The sequence below is a fragment of the Opisthocomus hoazin genome, chromosome 8 (assembly GCF_030867145.1).
Source record: "Opisthocomus hoazin isolate bOpiHoa1 chromosome 8, bOpiHoa1.hap1, whole genome shotgun sequence".
NCBI classification, from domain to species: Eukaryota; Metazoa; Chordata; class Aves; order Opisthocomiformes; family Opisthocomidae; genus Opisthocomus; species Opisthocomus hoazin.
In genome coordinates, this window is record NC_134421.1 from 43,127,673 (window position 1) to 43,145,913 (window position 18,241).

The following is an 18,241-nucleotide window of genomic DNA, read 5'->3' on the forward strand; positions in this document are numbered from 1 at the left end:
TCCACCCTTTCCCCTCTTCCCCCACTCCCTGCCTCTCTCTGTCTATTTCTCAAGCAAAAAACAGACAATGAAAGTGCTTCATTAAGCTATTAGAATGATATAAGCACTACTTAAATTTTTCAGATGCATCTCCACTTTTAAGGCTTAGTTTATTCATCAAAGGAAGAAGCCATTAGCTTAGCCATTAGCCCCTCGAAAGTAACAAATAGCAAACATTCATATCAGTCTAGTTAGCAAATCACTTACACTAGAAATCACTCATGTCAAAGCTGTATTAAACATTTAAAACCAATACATTTGTACAAAAATAATGTGTTCTGTTTACTTATAATTCTGTAAATCTAATATGATCTTTTTACAAATCCATATTGTGAACTGTTTGCACAACCGCAGAACACCTGTAATGTTTAAAACTTCATTATTTTTTCTGAAAATATTTAAAGATAAGATTTTCATGCCTCATTATTGGAATAACATTGATGATCAAAACAACTAGCCACACACTTAGCTGGTATTAGGGTTCAAAGATTTCTATACATCCCATAAAGCAACCTATTTCTGGGCAACAGGATGCAACCGAAGACCAACATTACAGAGCCCCCAAGATCCTATTTCTTGCCCACTTTCGCTATTCAACAGCATGGGTTGAATGAACATGGGAATGGACAGGTTATGAAAATTGTTATTTGAAGCAACTAAAACAATTATTTCAAAACAACTCTTTTTTTAAGATTATCTCAAAAATGAGGTTACTTCAAAGAAGCACTTTCCTTTAACATTGTATTCTCTCACAGAAAGTTCATGGTAAGGTTCTTGTTTTATCTCACGTACAAACGGAAACCCTCATTTTTAATAAAAATCTATCACTGAATACAGATTTGTTATTTAACTATTTACAAGATAAACATATAAGTTCTACCATTTCACAGAATCACAGAATGTTAGGGGTTGGAAGGGACCTCTGTGGGTCATCTAGTCCAACCCCTGTCGAAGCAGGGTCACCTACAGCAGGCTGCACAGGACCTTGGCCAGGCGGGTCTTGAATATCTCCAGAGAAGGAGACTTCACAACCTCCCTGGGCAGCCGGTTCCAGGGCTCTGTCACCCTCAAAGTAAAGAAGTTCTTCCTCATGTTCAGATGGAACTACCTATGCTTCAGTTTGTGCCCAATGTCCCTTGTCCTGTCACTGGGCACCACTGAGGAGAGTCTGGCCCCATCCTCTTGACACCCATTTCATAGTAATTCAAATGATATTCCTAAGAATAAGGTTTTAAAAACAATAGGCCACTAAGCAATTCTTTCCACTCCTTAATCAGAAGCCCCATAATAATATTGTAAAATGTTATAAATTGATATTAATTTACTGCACATGATATTGTTAACATGTATAATCTGTACCACCCAAGGCATTCTCTCTTTCCTGCAATAGTAATGTTACATACTTTAAGAGCTGCATAATACATATTTGCATGGAGAAACGCCAACAGTTGCATGACTAAGGCGAGAACAGCCTTATAAAGGTACCATTCCATAATTGAAATACGTTCCTCAAAATCTACTTTTAACATAATAGGAAAAACAATGTCCTTCGAAACTTGCTCCGTTTATGAGCAAAAACGTTTCTGATTGCTCTTTATTTTCTTTTAGTCTGTTTTATTCAAGTTTGCCCTTAACTTTTCCCCCCAAACACTTGAAGTTTCTATATGTACAAAATTTTATCAAGTTTGATTAATTCAGCCTTCTGTGGACAAATAATCTTGCTCATTTCCTTTGATCTGTTTGCACAGATCAGTATACTGATGTCATCTGGGAAAAGAAGGGGAAGTTTCCAAACGGCTGATATAGAATCAACTAGTATGGACAAGTCAATCATTTTACAGCTGCAAATACAGATTTTGGTGCGGTTTGTGTGTCACCATTGAAGTATATAATGTAACTTTTATACAAGAAGAAAGATATTCTCTGTCTATAATAATGGAAAGAGGACAACACAAAGACTAGATAATACTTCTGGGAAGGGGATACTGAGCTAAGCAGACCTTGGTCTGAGCCAGCATAGTCATTCCTGTACTCTTTATTAGTGTCGCTTTGGAAAAAGGTCAGTTCCATACATCCATGAAAAAATACAGTAATGATAAAGTAAGAAAGCATGCTCGGAAAGAAAAAAATGAAAAGATTTCAAAATACAAGCTATGTGCAGTACAAATGGAAAATAGAAGTATGAAGCCAGAATTTTACCTTCCTTTCACTAGCCATTTCCAAGATCATCTCAAATAATTCTGCACATAGTATTTCTTAAATAAACCACAAAATTTGACAAAGGGTGCAATAATTCAAATATTATTACCAGATTACAGCCACATTAGGATGCTACAGCCCTCACCACATTGAAAACCTAGCATCCCCCGAAAAAAGGAACGCTCAAGGAAGGTGCACTGTAGGTGCAGTGTCACAAGATTTCACTTTCTGATCCCATAGCCACTGTCCTTAGCAGTAAATCATTCTGAGCATTCAGAAGATACTTCTAAAAGTATTCCATCCTGGTTAAAAAAAAACACTGAAATACATACTGTCTTTAGATTTGGTGAGCCTCCGATTCTCCTTTTCCAAAACCAAGAAAATGTAGCTATTACTAAGACACAAGGATCGGAATTGTGCAACCACACGCTGTGCTGAAGAGGATGCAGTAGTTATTCAGAGACATATCTTACCTGCCACAGGACAGGCCTGAGGACCCATGAAACACAAGGCTGGGCGCAGACTGTTACAAAACCAGAAAAAGAATTTATTACCATGAAATCAAAGAGGTCAGAAAAATGTGGAAACAGCCATCTCATTGTTTCATTCTTTCCATACAGAAAGAAAAAGAAGTCTAACTTGGAAACGCTTTCTTACCTAAAATTTGTCTAATTTACATCTTAATGCACATGTGACACTGAACCAAGGTTTTGTTTAGCTTGGAAACTGCTACAAATGTTTAGAAATGTAAGTAATTACAGCTAGTGAAAGACACAACAATCAGCTAATAAGCATCCCACTTGAATACATAGGGGTTGGCACTGTAAACTACATGAAGCTGAGGCCATGTCTTCTGGGTAGCCAGGGATGGGTAATATCAGTGAATAATTAGCAAAGGTAGGCACTGAAGTAGACAGTAGATACTCCTTATTTCCAAAACATATCCTGAAGCATTACATTTAGCAACTTCATTAAAGCACTGTGATTTGTATCAGTATTACAACATTACTAAGTAGTCACACTGAAGTTTGTCTAATATAGTCCCTTGCCTAAAAACTTTCAAACACATTTAGCTTCTCATTTATTTTTATTTCAACATAGACATGAAAATTACCCAATATGTCTTCTTTGAAGTTCTAAAGTCGAAGTCAATAATAAAATATAGCACAGAATAACGCATATGATATGTAGTAAAAAGAAATGAGAAATTAAATCTTCTGAGATTCCAGGGGGACAAGCTTATCGAAAGAAAAGAAAAATAACCAAGCCTGTATACTTGTATACAAAATATCAGATACAGACATTGTAGGCTCTTCTTTGAGGACACTGATGCTAAACACATTCTCTCTACCCCTACTTACCCTGTCAACAGTAGACGTTTTACAGAATATTTGTCCCACAAAGGCTCAAACCTCTGCATGAGCAGGAGACTTCTTTTCTAGGATCTAGGATTATGTCAGTAAGTATTTGACTAGTCACGCAATGCCAGTACTCCCATTAAGGAAAGAATGAAATATTGATTTCAAAGTTATCTGATATTTAGGTAACATTTAAATTAACCGCATGTATTAGTTTTTTAATCTATTAGAAGTTTTTGAAATTTTCTAGAGACGTTGTATGTGACTTGACTCACCACTTAGGCAGTGCAGTACTAGAGCTTCTGAAAACAGTATTTCCTCCACTCACACTGTATTCTGTTCTAAACTGCCGCTCAGTCAGAGGGGAAGCGAAGACAACTAATACAAGAAAAGACATTTGATAAGAGACCTGAATTCTGGAGGAGGTTACTACCCTTGCATTGACAAGGGCTATCTTCTAAAGTGAAGCAGCTTGCTAGCGTTCCACAACAGTACGTTTTCCTGCATTTGTAGGGTCCATTAAAGAAAGGGAAACATTCAAAATCAAAGTGGTGACTATAGTATAGAATGTAAGCATACAAAATCCAGTGGAAATTATATTTATGTCCGTAAAAAATAAGCACATCTTGTACACACAGAAATGTGTTTCGCTTTAGTGTCCAACTCCACAAAACTAGCTTTACTTTCTATTTATTGGTATTGTCATAATATGAAAAATAAATACCATTTGTCAGGAAAGCAGGCGTTACAGAAAATTAAAAGACATATTCTGCTTCAGGGCATGAATACAAGAAAATTGTCAGACATTAATAATGTAGACAGAGCATTTTCCTGGGAAAATGAGGATCCAATGGAACAACAGATAAATCATACCCAACTGCTCACTGTTGTTTCACAATCTGTTGTATTTTATCAAATATGACTAGTACAAGCCTGTTACAGCCATAAAAAAACATTAGCAAAAATTAATACGTAAATTACTGTAGTGCTTGTGTGGGATGCCATTTCATTAATTTGAATTCACTGACATGACTGTGTAATCTAAATTTATGAATTTTTCAACTGCCACCCCATGGAGTATTCTGCATTTATTGAATTTTGCTTTAGAAGTATTTTATGCATTAAATAATATTTTCATGGCAGTAATGTACATGAATGGCTTAGAATTTAATATATATAATATATACCAGGCATTTTGCCTGTGAGAAGACATATAAACTGCAGTTGAAAAAAAATGCATGTAGATATTTCCTTTCAAAACATTTTTAGACAGCAGTGAAAACAAATTATTGGAAGAGGAAACAACAGCAGTTTTTGAAGTTCTCAGTAAATATTGTTCATAATTATTTTGTTGAAACAAATGCAAATCTTCCTGTTGATAGAAGGGCTTTATGATGCATAGAACTTTTTGTGCAACTACCCACCACAGAAAGAAAAGAAGCACAGTCTAAAAAGCACCTAAATTTGAACAAGAAGCTTTATCAATGCATATTTCATCTTGAAGGTTAAAGCTACAATATCAAGTTTTGGAGAAAGCCAGCAAGAAAAGAAATGATAAAATTCTTTACCATTCAACACTAACCAACATCTGGACACAAAGACAGTAAATGCTTTGCTTGATCTTGGCTTTCATATCCTCTAGTTTCCTAGATGTAAAATAGAGTACCCACACAACATGATACTATCAAAATGTTTCTGAAGCAAATACTGCAAATAAAATACTTGCTTTCTGAAGAAAACACAGCAAATACTACAGAAAACATAAAACTCACTAAAAACACAACAGAACACTCAATTATGAAGATCTAATTTCAGAAGTGTGAAAATTTCAGGGTTAAAAAATATTTCTATGACCAAAGAGGGGTTTTTTTTTGATTCCTGACAGCATTGTAAAGCGTTCTTTTCCCCATTGTGATTCTAAATGTTTTGACATGACTTATTTGCTGGTAGGACATGCTACTGGGTTGATTATTTTGCAAATACGCAATTTTGTCAAGCAACAGTGTTGTTTCATTACTATGGCTCATCAAAGTATTTATCTAGCAGTGTCTATGGTGCAATTTTACCCCTGGACACTTCAGTCTTTCTCACAGAGACTTCTATCCATAAACAAAATGTTTTCTTATGTATCATCTAGCCATTGAATGTAGAAAACCACTTTGAAACTGGACTTTTGGGGGTGAGGAAGGGGAGGATTTGGCATCAGATTTGTTTAAGCATAACATGACGAGGAATATATTCCCAGCCAGCAGCGAACGTTTCGCACTTGTCAAATCCTCCTGTCAGCATCCCCTACAGCTCTGCTGACTGCCACAAACACCTGTCTGCTCCAAGGTCACTCTGATTCAATGTCATCACGCAGTGAACATGCTCACATACAATTAGGATTTCAGTATCATCTTGCAGTGAATTCTGTCATTTTACTTACAATTGATTACTAGGTAATTATACCTTGTAAATTGCTATGATCCTATAAATCAGAACCTTGAATTAGTTTGTCTGGATGGCAAAGAAGCATACACAGATGTGACACAAAGAAACAAGTGTCTGTTAGATGCAATAGCTACAGTTCATTTATTTATATCATTTATATGGAGATAGCATTTTCATACACTTCATTCCACTGATTTCCTACTAAATGAATCTTCTTTCTTTTTCCTTTTTTTTTTTTCCTCCAAATTGAGGTAGAGATATGTTTTACAGGTAAAACATCATCTTTTTTTTGCCTCCTAAAACATTTTGACCTACTTGCTATTTCAGAAGCTACCTATTTCATAGTAAATACTGCAGAGTCTTCAAAAAAAATGCTGTCTTTCCTAATATTGAATACACATACAAATCAAACAGCCATCAAATGCCCACAGACCTGCAGGCAGGTGTAAACTATAAATGCAGGTAAGAACTACAACGAAAGTCTTTGTTTTGACTTGACTTTGGCATGAAAATGAGTGTAATGCATAACTTTGTTCTGCTCCCCTTAGTAACTGTAAGTTTTATTAGAACCATATCCTCTGGTTGTTCTGAGACTGAAATCTTCTCCTCACACCTGTAACTATCATTTTCTATCCTAAGTTTTCAAAAACATAGCAAGTAATTGTCAGGAGACTCACATTCCTCAGCAGCACTCAAGCTACTTACCAGCCATCTCTTCCTACACTCAAGTCTTCCAGAGAAACCTTTCCTTTCTGCTATCTCTTTCTCCTATCCAAAAAATGGAATAATAGATTTCATAGGTCATAAAAGGAAAGGGGAATAATTCAGCTCTTCAAATGACCAGAGGAATATCGATGCCATTGCTGTACCTCACGGAAAAATTCCATTTGTCACTGCAGATATAAGTGCAGAAGTTTTAAAGACCCACTCATCACAGATCTCGTAAAACCATCTTCTCTGAATTTCTGTAAGCATTGCCTGGTTCTGCATATGCAAAGAAAAGTATGTTTTTAATGAAAAATTACAAGGCTTTCTACTGGAAAAGAAACAAACACAAGCAACTCCATCTCAAAACACAGCTAAAAAGACACCTCAAACAAAAATCTGCTAAACCTTCCCCATGCATTGTTGGTACGTTTGTTTTCACATCATTGGCCAGCAGTTTATTAACTTTAAGTTGTTTAACTACTGAGAGCCAACACCAGAGTTATTAAGAGTGTGGATATCGAAAGTCATTACAGAGGACCAATCATGGTGGGTATTGGCTGCTTCAGATGCTTTCCAGCTAGACCTCTGGAAAGTGGCATCTGAAGTCTTGCTGTCATGGCTGGCTGTCTTAGGTCTCCAGCACTGACCTAACAGAGATACCTAGGTACAGGTTCCATAGAGCAATTTCAGTAAAAAAAAAAATGATCAAGCAGAGGGATGTTTACTGTCAGCTCTTTCTCAAATACCTTTATAATCCTCGTTCTGTAGTTACCACCTAATTTTGCTCTTGGTAATCTGTATACACTCTTCATTTAAAGCATCGCAGCTTGTTTAAGTTTCCATTATAATTGTCTGAAATGTACTTCAAAAGTTCTTCTTGTTCCCAGAAAGTAAAGGGATGAGGAAAGAAGATAAAATCAATCCCCGGAATTACTTATTTTGCCCATGTCTCACAGTTTCTTTCCCTCTCAGTTCGAATCTTATAATGCGAAGAGCTGAAGAGCTAATCTTTCAGATACACAAGTCCATCTTCATATCTCATCCCTCTCCTCCTAAGCTCATCTTTTGTCTGCTGATTTAATAACCACAGCCAAGGACTTCATAGATTTTCTTCAAAGGGAGAGAAGTTGTAGTGATGGCTTATTTTGCTTGTGACTGCAACACTCATTTTGTTGCTGAAGTCAACAGAAATATGTGATACTATAATTATACACTACAGCAACAACTCATTGACCCCCGCCTGCTACCAGGTCTTAACAGAGACTCTGTATCCTGCTTCACATTGTTGACAATGACATCAAATCCCATCCTTACCAGCTCCTAGAGAAACTGTACAATCTGTACTGTCACCCACAGACCCATCATATTTAAAACCACAAGCAAGGAAATCCTGTCACATTTGTATTACATGCAAGAGAGTATTCTCACTGAAGAATCAGGAGAATTCACAGAAACAGTCATTGAGATTCCAGTTGCTCAATAGTTGATTTTTCTGGGAAACACAACAGATTTCTTCCACGCACACACATGCAAAAAATAAAAATTAAAACCACTACCCTTTTGGCCAATCCCACAACAGCAAGCCATGGTCTGTCTTCAGTGAGAACAAGGCCAATACTCAAATTTCTTGCCCAAACAGAAACTGATTCCATTCTCACCCACAACCACTTCACCTGCCAATACAGACTGATCCACAGCATGCCAAGTTACAAATGAGAAACTAAATGTAGCAGCATTTTATTATTCACACAAAATACATAGATAACATTCTTATCTTCTGGACTCCTTCAAATTTCTATGACAAGATTCAATAACCACTACTTCGCCATCAAACTGAATCTCAAATACACCTACAGCAACATCAATTTTTTAGCCACTGTACTCTACATAAAAAAGGAAATCTACAAACTACTATACATAAAAAACGTGTAAACTCTCATATCCATCATTACAAAACCAGGTGCTTCTTGAAACATCTCAAGAAAGCTATAAAATACAGTAAGCCCTCAGACACCACTAACATTCACTGTGTATCGTACTCTCATGATACCCAGCTCATCAATCTCAGAACCTTAACTAAATAAACACACCACTACAGAAATCTGTCAAATCTTTCACAGAGTCTTCTAAACCTCTGTTCTGACTCCGAGGGAGACTCAGAAAACCCAGATGATTCTGAGAGCTAAAACATAAACTCCAAAGGATGCTAAAAAATACAACAGAGAACATTAGAATTCCAATAATTCTCACTTATCCCTAACACAATGCTTCACATTCTTCTCTGTCTCCCTACCTGAAAGGGCTTCATGGCTCTACTGTCTCTTCTCTGGATAACACCCTTTCTCCCCACTCCACCCCTGCTCCAGAGACACCACTATTTTTTCTTTCAGATCATGCAGCTCAGTAAACAGGTTAAACTTGTAACAACTTACAGTCACACCTCAAGACCTCTCCTGCTATTCCAGACTGAAAGAGGTTCACGCGCCCAAAAGGAGGTCTATTTTCCAGTTATTGCAATTAGTCTAGGACATTACCACCCCCTTACAAAACCTGTAAAGATTTTATTCTTAGGAAATCATAGTTACAATGCTATGAGTGCATTAAAGTATTTGTTGTTAGCATAAAGACTTATAAGTGCTAATGTCTAGAGAGATAAATAAAACAAAACCACACAGGGCTTCAAGAAGCCTGATTACAATGTTCTTTTGTCTACAGCGGAAAGAGTATTTCTACACTGCACATGAAATTAAGATAATTATCTAGTAGTTTAATTTAAGGAGGAGCATACAGGCCTCACTGCAGTAGCAGGAGCAATTACTTTTGTGGTAAGTTAAATATTAGATTTGGAATGTTTTCAAGCTAAGCATAATAATGTTTTAGCAGCAGTTTACGCTATAAAAAATTCAAGCAGCGTGCTTTTATGTATCTGCAAAATTAATTTTTAACGTGCTAAAACTTCACAGGTGCCGCAGTATAGGAATGATATTAACCAGCATTTAACAGGTACAGTAAGTATACTAGGAGTTATATTACCATCTATGCAATTATTAGGCATAATTTACATATGCATGTAAATTACACAGCATAGAGGTATAAAAGCAATCTATATAGTGATTCATTTAGAGGAAGAACTGCATTGTTGAAATGTGAGCTGTTGCTGGTTTCTATACTTGCTTTCATTAAGCCAAAGATACTGCAAGTACGGTAAAAAACTATTGAGATTAGCTTGCTAATAATGTTTGTAGTTTTGCATAAGACTATTAAACTCACATTGCATTTATTTTACTATGCAAGCAAACAACGATTCTTATACTCCAGTAATTTTCATTTGATTGTTTACAAGGACAGAGCCAATTAAAAAACAAGCTTACTAAACTGTCCAATTTTCCTGTAAAAGATATCAACCACATGAGAAATTCCAAAGTATACAGGTAATACCAGTTGAGTTCAATACTACGAGACATCTGGCCTACACACACATCACATCCTTTGAAATAATGCTTTTCTGTCCCCCAAAATAAAACAAGCAACATTAATTCAGTCACATGACAACTCTATCTGTATGAAGTGTTTGTGCACTACACACAAAACATAGCACTATGAAGTGCTGCAAAGATTTAATTCAAATACACAAAATGTACACAAAGTTAAAAAATGTAGGTTTATCCACAAAATACTAAAAATAAAAATTAAGTGGCGAAATTGAGACATTATTTTAGATAGCTTAGTCATCAGTTACTAGTCAGTATCATTTTCCATTTTGCTTTCCATGTTTCGGACATAACAATTATCTTCAGGCTGATGTTTGGCATATTGTTTAAAATCTTAATCTTAGAGAGCTATAGCAAATTAAAGTTTGAAGGGGAGGAATCAGATGATTTTTAAGCTAATTTAAAACCAAAAAAATTTTGAAGTTACTGTTTTCAAAGTCCTTGTACGCCTTCCAGAGTTCTTCAGAGGCCATTAAGTCCATAATGTGGATTATTGCCTTTGGGTACTAAAAACAAACTACTAAAAAATGCTATTTTATTTACCAAGTTACAACCCACACTAATTTTCTTCAATGAAGATTTCACAAGATTTTGGTGTGTCATTTTAATATTTCTTAAGTAGCTAGATTATCCTGACAAACCCAACAGCCCAGAGACAGCCATCACACTCCAGAACTTCAATAATAATCCATGAAATGAGACACACTGATTCAATAGAATACAACTCATTACGATCTGTTAAATTCAACAAGGGGAAAATCCACACACAGGGAGAAATACAGTTGCCCTAAAAATAATGTTGATACACAAATTTTCAAAGGAAAGGTACGATGATATTATCTAGAAATGGAGCTACTCTATTAAATGAGCCTTTCCAAAGCAAAAATAAACACATTCATTTGTTAAAATACTTGGAAAAACTATAGAATATATAAAATAGAAGCAAGGTAATTTCTAAGGATAACAGTTGGATAAATACTGGACCTAACCTCATCAAAGCTGTCCCAGCAGAGGTATATATTATAAATTGTAGCTCTGGAAGCCTCACAACATCCTGTACTGCAACAGAGATTCACAGCTGCAGAGGGTAGTTAAGGCTCCATCATTGTCCAACAATTCTCTACTTGCTCTCTTCAAATTACACATGCTGTCTATCCAGCATCATACCTCACACAGCCTTTGCACGGCCCTTGTCTTCTCTCTAAATAAGTAGCAGATGCTTTGTATATGTCAAAATAGTTTCTTGTCAGAGATTACAATATCAGGATCTATCCAAGGCTGTGGTAACAAGGATCCTGAAATTCCAAATTATTCTACAGGATATAAAAATGTTTATCTGAAACTCAGCTTTTTTCCACTAGATGTATGCTGAATAATTAAATCCAGCAACATTTATTTTTTACTCACATTTACCAAGTAAAAAAACAATTTGCTCTTCCAAGACAAATACTCCTCCAGTACCATTACTGTAAAATTGCCATGAAAAAAACTTATTTCTCTAGGTATTTCTAACCATATTTTATACGCTCTTTAAGAGTATTTAACCCCATGTAACCATACACAGTTTAGTTAGATTACATATTGAAAACAAACTTCTATCAAGGACCATACAATTCTGATGTGGCTTTTTTTTTTTTTTAGGTGACCCACAAATTAAAGAACATTTTCAATGAATTTTATTAGTTATGTATGGCATTACTGTATTATATGATATTATGCATTTTCAAACAAAGGTCTACAATGCTTTTCTAAGTGTGTGGGTAAAAAAGAAATTTTTCTCAGTAAATACAATATTTAAACACAAAAGTTAATGCATTTTTCTACAGGAATAGAAGATAACATTCTTAAGCATATTTTCTCCATCATCTGAAAATATACCAACTGAATGGAGTAGACATTTTCAAGTACTGATCAATACCCCAAAGATAAAAACTGTTGGAATTTCTCAGTTTTTGACGAGTTCCTTTAGCTACTTTAACACAAATGTATCTAAAATCCCTCATATTATTTTAAAATACTATGTTTATATTTAAAATATTAGATAACTATTTTTTTCCCCACTGTGTTACATTCATTATGAAAATATTTCTAATAAAGAAAGATAAAGTAAAAAAAGTTTAAAGGAAACATTAAAGATTAGGAATATTCAGATTTTTTATTTGCATAATATTTAATACAATCACCTCTTCCGGGTAACTCCCAGTTAAAGCAAGAGAAAGAAAATGAAGGAACTATTATTTGAAAGGTTTTTCAGACAGAGCTTCGTTTTCTCAAGAGAACAAAACTATCTCTTTGCTTAAAAAGCACCAACCCTTTCTAGATAATGGGGATCTGAACAGTGTGTATAACTTAAGATATTTTATCTGTGACTTTCTGACTTTAAATGTAATTTAAAGAGTACATTCAGCAAATTAAAAAGGAAATTCATATTCAGGGATATAGTTCAAAGAGCACTACTGACTGCATCAGCAATGTGGACAAGAGAAAGTGAGCATTTTTGGACACAGTTAACATCATCCTCAATATACCTGGAAGGAAGAAACCAATTCTACAGCTTATATGAATCAGTACAGCTCTATTAATTTCAGTGATAACAGGCCAATTTGCATGACCCGAGAATCTGGCACAAATCTGCTAAGAGTTTTTCAAGCTTTAGTTTTTGACATAACTAGCTCTCAGAGGAGATGACATGTGAGTTAACTCAAACATAGCATTTATAATGGTAGAAGTCCATTAAAGTATACAGATCTGAAAAATTAGTTCAACTGCTAGGGTTCTAAAATCTACAGTTTAAAGATAATACAATAACTACTTATAAAATACAAAACCACCAAAATGGTACAGTGTAAAAAACTTTGCATTTTTTTTAAACTAACAGCAATCTGTACATGCGTAACTTCATATTTCTTGTATACTCACAGGAGGAGAAATTTAAGGTAAGAACAGGGGAGACAAGGCACCTCACTGATTTTAAGTCCAAAATTTAAACATTTCTAAGGTTCACAAAGCCCTGCAGGCACCTCAGCTCACTCAGTGCCCAAGATTATGTTGCTCAAGCTTGCAAAAGAAAAGAACCTTTATGCCAGAACACCCTACGGCACCACAGTCACTGCATACTCCTGGGTGTCAAATCCCCGCTGTCAGAGAAAGTGCAAGCCACAGCCCCCCCCAAGGCAGGGGGCCATCAGCGAAAGAGGAAAGCAGTACTACTGCAACTCCCTCTTCACCCATCCTTCTTCCATTTTTGAAAGGTGGACTTCTCTTTAAAAAAAATGAAAAGCTTAAGGCCAAATTTTAGCATCTTGAGAAGACACAGATGCTACTTTGCTGTTTAGACCAGATGCTCAAATTCCCAGGAGTTAAAGGCTTATGCCATTACTAACCAATTTAAATCCTTACCTACCTACTGTGCCAGGATTTTGTATCTCAGTCCTGGCCCTTCTTCATCTACACTGTATATAAAAGCTGGATATTTAATTTCACTTGGCAAAGGGTATCTAAAGATCATAATTTAAATGCACATTATAATGCTTCAGTCTTTGTCTGAATCTAAGTTAAGTCTTACAGAGATCTGAATATAGACTTGAACATTCTGGAATATATTTTTTTTTTTCATTGACATGCTCCCCTGGCCTTTTTAGAAAACTGTATCTGAAATTTTCTGTTGAAATGGAATTTAATCACAATGCACATTTATATGCCTTACACTGATGACCAGATTATTAACCTAAAATATTAATCAGAAAGTAATACCTCATAGTTCTTCTGACATGTCAGAGTCCCAGATTGAGCCTCCTATCTCAAGCAGGAATTGAAAAATTGCTGAAGCATTTACTTGTCTCAAAAGTAATTCAAAACTCAAGGACAAGGCAAAGCCTTCCCAACTCCCCAGCCCATCCCCGAAAACCTAAGCAAACAAAAACCCCAAAAGAACTATGAGCGGCATTGCATGTATCTACAAACTGTGTCTTGAATTGGTAGAGACAAACTAGGAGTATATTGATTCTTGGATTAGATAACAGTTGGATTTTGGACAGAATTCATGTGTGTGTCTGTGGGTGGGTTCTACCTAATACTGAAAGGTCAGAACAAGAGCACTTCCAGCTTGGAAGTGATGTGTGTAACTTTATCATTAAACAGAGCAGAAATTACTGCAACAAATTCCCACACAAGTGTTTCATACGCAACTTTAACCTGCACTTCAACTTGCTTTATGTATATGTTTACCCAAGATGAACTCTCCACAAGGAAAAAAAAATAGTGTTCAAAAACACAACCACTGATTCTGCATGACAGACTCAGGAGTGTTCCAAGCGGTAGTGTATGCTATACCTCAACTAGAGGCTAGAATGAAGTTTAGAAATTACCCAGATTGATATGTTTTACAAACAGATATAAATCAGAGATAATTACCAAAAGGAGCTAGCAGTTTAAAATTACCTTAATTTCCTGTGGCAATAAGGCATATTACATTTTTAATGCCTGTTTTAATCAGCAGAACTCTAAATTTTTTCTAATAATTTTATGTGCACAATTTGGTTTATGTCCTGCTTAAGAGGCAGCACAAATCCAGTCAAAACTTTAACCCAGGTATCACTTTAAATAGAATCACAGGAAGGATTCGGTATACTGATCAGAAATACAACTCCAAACCATACTGATTCATATCCAGGTTCTAGTAAACATTTATCTATGACTTATTTCATTTTCTGTGACTTTCATTTCATTATACACATAAGATAACGACGACAGTCCATTTATAATAGGACTAATGCACTGGTTCTACGTGAAATCTTTTATCCTCACACCTTTCAGGGAATGGAGTAAGCCTTTAAAAAAAAAAAAAAAAAAATCAGCCTTCATTATCACTCCCTTACTGGCAAGCAAAGCAGCAGCAGAAGATAAAAGATATCATCATGCCAGGAGCAATAGTAAACAGGTATCACCTCCTCAGATGTTCTCTTGAGTCCAAGTTCTTATTTCTTTCCTTCTTCATTATGCGTAAGAAGTTCTCAGTAATGAGCAAGCATTGACTGCAAAATTAGCCTGACAGAATATCTGAAATTTTCTTTTATGAACCTACTTGCTCTTTTGTACAAGCATAGTTGAAGAACAGTTTATTTAGGATCCATCATTTCTCGTTCACCACAACATATTTGTGAAAAATAATACCAGCTAACGTGAATTAAGAACTGTAGACAATAATATTCTTTAATTGTGTGAACTTCCTGAACAAATACTCAAAGCTCTCACAATCAGAATAATCCCCAAATATACAGAGAAGATACTGCAAATGTCCTTAAACTGGCACACACAACATGGCATATTCTTTAGCAGTTTACGTTTTAATGTTAACAGTAAACAGAAATATTTAGAGAATCTGTTTTCATGCGACACTACTACATACATACAAATCCATAATCCCTCTTTAAAAAAAGTAAATTAATGTAAGCTTCAGCAGGATAGAGATGTTTATACTATAGCTACTCTGGCTTAATGAGATGCATCCCAGAGTCCTGAGGGAACTGGCTGATGTAGTTGCCAAGCCACTCTCCATGATATTTGAAAAGTCATGGCAGTCAGGGGAAGTTCCCAGTGACTGGAAAAAGGGAAACATTGTGCCCCTTTTCAAAAACGGTAGAAAGGAAGACCCTGGCAACTACCGACCTGTCAGCCTCACCTCTGTGCCTCGGAAGATCATGGAACAGATCCTCCTAGAAGATATGCTAAGGCACATGGAGGCCGGGGAGGTGATTCGAGACAGCCAGCATGGCTTCACCAAGGGCAAGTCCTGCCTCACCAACCCAGTGGCTTTCTATGATGGTGTAACAACAAGGGTGGACAAGGGAAAAGCTATGGATGTCATCTATCTGGATTTTTGTAAAGCCTTTTACATGGTCCCCCACAACATCCTTCTCTCTAAATTGGAGACCCATGGATTTGATGGGTGGACCGTTCGGTGGATAAGGAATTGGTTGGATGGTCGCAGCCAAAGGGTAGTGGTCAACGGCTCAATGTCCAGATGGAGACCAGTGACGAGTGGAGTCCCTCAGGGGTCCGTACTGAGACCGGTGCTGTTCAATATATTCAATAACATGGACAGCGTCATCGAGTGTACCCTCAGCAAGTTTGCAGAGGACACCAAGCTGAGTGGTATGGGTGAGACACCAGAAGGACGGGATGCCATCCAGAGGGACCTGGACAAGCTGGAGAGGTGGGCCTGTGTGAACCTCATGAGGTTCAACACAGCCAAGTGCAAGGTCCTACACCTGGGTCGGGGTAATCCCCGCTATCAATACAGGCTGGGGGATGAAAGGATCGAGAGCAGCTCTGCTGAGAGGGACTTGGGGGTACTGATAGATGAAAGGCTGGACATGAGCCGGCAATGTGCGCTGGCAGCCCAGAGGGCCAACCGTGTCCTGGGCTGCATCAGGAGAAGCGTGGCCAGCAGGTCGAGAGAGGTGATTCTGTACCTCTACTCTGCTCTAGTGAGACCTCACCTGGAGTACTGCGTTCAGCTCTGGAGCCCTCAGCACAAGAAGGACATGGAACTGTTGGAGCGGGTCCAAAGGAGGGCTACAAAAATGATCTGAGGGCTGGAGCACCTCTCCTACGAGGACAGGCTGAGAGAGTTGGGCTTGTTCAGCCTGGAGAAGAGAAGGCTGCGGGGAGACCTGACTGCAGCCTTGCAGTACTTAAAGGGAGCCTATAGGAAAGATGGGGACAATCTTTTTAGTAGAGACAGCAGTGACAGGACGAGGGGTAATGGTTTTAAGCTAAAACAGGGTAGGTTTAGGCTGGATATAAGGAAGAAATTCTTTACAATGAGGGTTGTGAAACACTGGAACGGGTTGCCCAGAGAGGTAGTGGAGGCCCCATCCCTGGAAATATTCAAGATCAGGTTGGACAGGGCTCTGAGCAACCTGATCTAGTTAGTGGTGTCCCTGCTCGCTGCGGGGGGGTTGGACTAGATGACCTCTAGGGGTCCCTTCCAACCCAAAACTTTCTATGATTCTATGATTCTATGTTTTGTAAACAATGAGTTCAAAACCACACAGGGCTTTACGTCAACTGACCTTAAGCAACAGAATTGACACATGGTTTATGCTTGAGATCTATATTGCCTCTTCAGTCAGCGAAGAAAAAGAGAAATACCTTCAAAATGATTCATGTGGCTTTCCTTAGCAATCTTGCAGGGTGATGAATTAACCCCTGAAGGTGGTATTTCCTTTCTGTTGAGTATTACAGGAGCCCAGATGACTACTTCTAGACATCTAGAGCTACTTCAGATGGATCCCATCTTTAATGATCTCAATGGCATTACCTCCAATACATCAGCTAAGAAAAAATTTTATTTGAATACTGATTGCCACTGGCAAAACTTGTTCTGAAACGCTCAGTAAGATAACACAGAACAATTTATATTGTGCTCCAATAATGCCTGGAAACACACAATTTATATTGTCAGAAGTGTTTTTATGTCTTTGTTTCTTTCAGACCACACTTCCAAGATCTTTGATAACTACAGTCTTCTTCAGTATGGTATTGTACAATGTTAAAGTATAAATTCTCATTTACAAAGGAGTGGGTGCCTACCATCAGAGACTAGAACTGACGCCTTCCATTTTAGTAGAGATACTATTCCTCCCTACAACAGGAAAAACAATGTATTTGAGGCAGAGTTTCACAAACTGAAAATGAGTCAGCGCTGACATGTTGTTTTTAAAAGAAATATGTTTGATCCCTTAGCAGGGATATTTCAGAACATATTGGGCAAGAACAATAAGATCCTGGGATCTAGTTGCTCACAGAGTTAACAGACATCACAAATAAAAAGGTAAACTGTGTGAAATGTCAACGAAAACAGCAATAATCAAAGAAAGGAAATGAAGAAAACTCTCCAGAATGTACCACATTATAACATATTCATTAGACATTGTGTCATGCTTGTCAGGACGAAGGTGCAATCCTTGTTTAAATTTAAGAAAACAGTATATTATTAGCAAAAATTAT

At 36.9% G+C, this 18,241-nt stretch overlaps 2 protein-coding genes across 15 annotated transcripts in view; one reads left to right on the forward strand and one right to left on the reverse strand.

Moving 5' to 3' along the window:
- The window catches only part of IMMP2L (inner mitochondrial membrane peptidase subunit 2), a 507,930-nt gene that overhangs the window by 395,414 nt on the left and 94,275 nt on the right, over positions 1-18,241 (reverse strand). The window lies entirely within an intron of this gene.
- LRRN3 (leucine rich repeat neuronal 3) overlaps positions 1-18,241 on the forward strand; it is a 168,935-nt gene that overhangs the window by 140,448 nt on the left and 10,246 nt on the right. Inside the window, exon 6 of one of the 10 annotated variants that reach the window (XR_012764743.1) lies at positions 1,788-1,833. The exons of 8 other annotated variants lie outside the window; for them this stretch is intronic. The gene's annotated coding sequence lies outside the window, so the exon portion shown is untranslated. Of the gene's footprint in view, positions 1-1,787; positions 1,834-18,241 lie in introns of those variants that run through there. One more of the 10 variants, XR_012764744.1, reaches the window with a different exon arrangement.